We start from the raw sequence: 4656 nt of genomic DNA on the forward strand, positions 1-4656 counted from the left end.
CTATAATGCCTTTGCAACTGTGGTAACCCGGATGTCACACTGGTCCTGTGTCCCAGGGTAATGGGTTCCCTAACACCACAGGCTCAAGGGCCAATGTTACAGAGACGAGCACCGAGGCCACGCGCTGCTACAGCGTATGCCCCCAGCCTTACCTTTACCTTTTGCAAAATGCTCTTAGCTGAGTAAAAATATCATACTAACTGTACAAGTGCCAAATAATGGCAAGCATTGCATACTGCTTGACAGGGCAGAGAACAAAAGCTTCTATAAGCATTACAACTGAAATAAACAATGGGAGACACTCAAAGCTTGTTAACTGAACATGACCCGATTTATAACAGGCAAAACCAACAATGGGGCATTATATACAATGAAAACTGTATAAAAATGTTGCAAGGCACATCAATATAAAAGCAAAGCATCATAAAACATGCTGAAATACATGATGGAGGACATTAAGAAGGTAACACATGAGTTGTCTTAAATGGAATGCAATAACTTGGTGGTCCTGGGAGACAGCCAAGCCTGGAGGTGAAAATGGAATGTAGGACACGGTATGATCTCACAAGCTCTGACCTTGGTGTCAGGGTCATGAAGATATTAAGCTCAGTAGGCACAACTATGCAGCGGAGGCACATATGATAAAAGCAAATGAGACAAAATAAGGCAACTCATAGTGTAAGAAAATAGCAGGAAAGTTATGCTGCAGTATGTGACACACCAATTAAATTACAGGGCAGAGAGTGATATGTATTTCATAGGCTACATCAGTAAACATGTAGCATTTATTGCAGGAAGCACACATTAAAGTTGGATGTAATAAAATATATGTTTTTAGCACACATTAAAGTTGGATGTAATAAAATCATTTGATATGAAACTCCTTGAACTGGCCAACCAAACAAACCACTCTTTGTCCACCCCCCCCCCCACCCCCCTTCAAAAGAGCATTATTTTTCACACGGTTTATGAGGCATTAGTCAAGAATATCAACTGCCATTACATTTTGTAAATCATACCTATGTGATTATGTATATCATATAAAGCAGAAAAAAAATTGCATGCTGTAATACAAACAAGATTACTCCTGGAAGCCACATTAATGATGCCAGACACGTAATAATAGACACTTAGTGTGGTGAAATTACATGCTGTATTTCACATCATGAAACCAAGCCAAGTGTCACTGCAGCACATATTAGGTAAGGCAGACACCAAAAGTTTGTTACCTGAACAAGATTAAACATAACAGGCAAAATCCACAATAAAGTATTGCATACTGTTGGGTAGGGAAGAGAACAAATGTTTCCAAGCATTACACCTGAAATAAACAATGGCAGATATTCAAAGCTTGTGAGCTGAACAGGATCTGATTTATAATAGGCAAAACCAACAATGGTGCATTGCATGCGATATCTGGCAGGGGATTCCTTGCATTACAACTGGAAAGTGGCAGACACCTAAAGCTTGTTAATTGAACAAGATCTGATTTATAACAGGCAAAACCAACAATGGTGCATTACATGTGATATCTGGCAGGGGATTCCTTGCATTACAATTGGAAAGTGGCAGACACTTAAAGCTTGTTAACTGAACAAGATCTGATTTATAACAAGCAAGCCCAACAATGGTGCATTACTTGCAATATTTGGCAAAGTATATGGTAAAAAATTCTTGGCGTAACAAGAGTAATACTAAATAATGGCAAATCCCACGAAGTTTCTCTTCTTATGACAAAGCCTGTGCTTTTTGCTGCAGGGCTGTCAGAGTCTGTTTGCTCCAGCCAACATGTACTGAAATACCCCTGAGTCATGAGTGAAGTGTTGAAATTGAAGGCAAGTGAAATACTGTGCTCAGAAATCTATTAGCATTTGGACTTTGATAGTATAAGGCCAGAGCAAACCTCCTCTCTTGTAACCCATATCTTCTACTAGGCTTAGATCTTGGCATCTTGCAGCATGTTGAACCTGACCTCAGAAAAAATCCATCCCTATTGGATCTAAAAAATTGCTGGCTCTGGGCAAAAACTGCCCAGGAGTTGTAACAGCCTGGGCTTTGAGCTGCCTTGCCTCCCGGTGCAGACGGCAGACTGTTGTGTGCAGCAATTTTCACTTTTCATGTCTGAAAATACATGAAAAAATATTTAATCACAATTAATCACAATTCTAAAGAATAAAATTTGTGCATGTAATTGCATTATTTTCAGTGCTATAAGGACAGTGAATCTAAGCTTTGACATTATGTCTGCACGCCAGCTTCGATGGAAGGCTTCACTTAGATTGCCTGACAAGAGTAATATTTTCAGGAGATGGGGGAGAGGATATAACTGGAGACTCTTGACAGATATAATGTCAAGATCTACAAGCACCCATTTACCATATATATCTTTGATGTTCAGTCCATACTAAAACATTTGTCAATGTGTTGCCACACTGAAAATCTAAAAATTCCCTGTTTCTGCAATGTTAGTCGTACCTAAGCCCTGCTAAACCATCCAAGTGAATCAAGAATGAGTTCTGGGCGGCAGCATGAGCCAATACTAAATGGCACCACTATAAAAAAAATTGCCTGCATCATGACGGCCCTGGGTCGACCGCCAGGCGCCTGAAGAAAACCTACCGGCGCTATAGGCAGGTGGGAAAAAAAAAGAAAAAAAAGAAAAAAAAAGAAAAAAAAATCACATCAGAAGAATGGACAAAGGTTTGTTAGTGGCACTTCAAGGTTATGCTACCTCTTCAAAGATTGGCCAGTCATGGTTTAAAGTGGAACAGGATAAACAAGAAACAGATAGATATCTGTTACTATCAATTGCCAGCCTATGACAAAATTTGAACCTATGCTATCAAAAACATAAGACCCATATGCTGATCACTCGAGTAATCGTAACAGTACTACAGCCATAGAAGCATAATAAAGAGTTTAAATATATCATTCAAAATGTCAACCTTTTTACATACCTTTTTTTTAAAGATATGAAGCCTACTGGTGTAACAGTTAAATATTGAACTCAATTTGTATGCAGAGATGTGAATTATGTTATTAAGCTGTAATGTTTCCAACACATTAGTTGTGATTAAAGCAACATGGAATAGTAACTAAAGAGGATAAATTATCACTGAGAACAAGAGGTTCCTTACTATATTGTGGTGAGCTTGATGGCCGAGTCGAGTTTCCTCCAACCCCATCAAGTTCACACCCTGTTGAGAGGCAATTTTTTAATCAAAGTGAAAAATGGATGCAAATGGTCACTAAAACTAGTTATTATACTTGGTGTCACAAATTTGGGCAAAGAATTTAGGGAAGGACTCCTGGACTTGACGTCACTGATGAGGTAAATGATCTCGTGCACTCATTGGGCTATAATATATACATTGTTATAATGTGTATTATTGTCTTGTTACTATATATTACCTACTGATAATGGAAATACATGTCAGAACTAATCATCAAATACAAGGAAAAAATAATCATGTATGGAAATTGTGAACTTTTAAGTTCATGTAACAAACAAGGTTTATTATACACAAAAAGGTTGGATACTTCAGATGTAAAAGATTTTTGGATATAACATCACCCCCTTCCTCCATATTGGTTCTTTAAAGCAAGGGTTGACTACAGCTGATTATTATTTGCGGCAGGTTACACGACACTTTTTTTAGTGCAAACCATCTGGAAATCAATGATCATTATAAGGAATACTTCTCATGAGTAGCTACTAAAACTTGACAACCTAGAAGGATGCACCATCAGACTGTAAAGGATAGATATATTATAATACATAGCTACATTGGTGGATCCAAAGGGGGGCCCAGCCCCCCCCCAATGTTCCTGAGTGATACAGGAAAACTAGCTCAAAAGCGCGCTGCGGCTAAAACAATGCTTTGGCACAAAGTCCAGGCCGTTATACCCATTGATTTAGGTCACTCCACCAGTTTTTCAAGACCAGGACTGCCGAGAATGGCTAATCGGTAATGCTAATGCTCCTTCCACCCGCAAAAAGTCTGACATCCCCCCCCAAACTCATTTCCTGGATCTGCACCCAAAGACATACCGTAACATGGTCCAGTGATCATGGACAAAAAAAAATGTTAAGACAATCAATATCCAATCATTTCAGGATACATAAATCAGCATCCATATGAAGGAATTCTACAACTTAAAAGTGATGTTGAGCAGGCCATGTGTTAAGTGACTTGCACAGTCTATTTTGTGAAGTCATAATTAGATTAATAACACAACAATCAACAAACACTAGATGAAGTATTCATACCAAAATCAGTACATGGAGCTGGTGCACTGCACTGGGAAGCACATTCCTGCAGCTCACCAAGAGGGTTGAATGCTGCCATGTACTTCAAGGGGGGTAGCTAAATGTCTTCACCCTTGGCCTCTTTCTTGGCCTCTCCCCCTTCAGCTGCCACATTCTCTTGGATGATATCGGACGTGTTCGGATCTGTTGGGATGAGGTTGTGTTAGATGTGGAATAACATACGACAGTGGAACATGGAAGGAAAGAGTATGCCCACACGGTAAAATACAGAGATGAAGATTGCACTGCATTAGTTGAGTGATTACAAGATGTAAATTGAAATTCTTTGGATACTGAAAGGATATACGGGGACAACTGGGTGAGAAGGGAGAGAGATGCAGATTTTT

At 39.2% G+C, this 4656-nt stretch overlaps 1 long non-coding RNA gene across 1 annotated transcript; it reads right to left on the reverse strand.

The window, feature by feature from the left end:
- Positions 1 to 418: 418 nt before the first annotated feature.
- Positions 419 to 4427, reverse strand: LOC126993738 (uncharacterized). The gene is made up of 3 exons (XR_007748214.1): positions 4271 to 4427; positions 3138 to 3197; positions 419 to 2121 (listed from the first exon to the last, which is right to left on the reverse strand). It is a non-coding gene; the product is annotated as an uncharacterized LOC126993738 (long non-coding RNA).
- Positions 4428 to 4656: the final 229 nt, after the last annotated feature.

This window comes from Eriocheir sinensis, unplaced genomic scaffold (assembly GCF_024679095.1).
Source record: "Eriocheir sinensis breed Jianghai 21 unplaced genomic scaffold, ASM2467909v1 Scaffold663, whole genome shotgun sequence".
NCBI lineage: Eukaryota > Metazoa > Arthropoda > Malacostraca > Decapoda > Varunidae > Eriocheir > Eriocheir sinensis.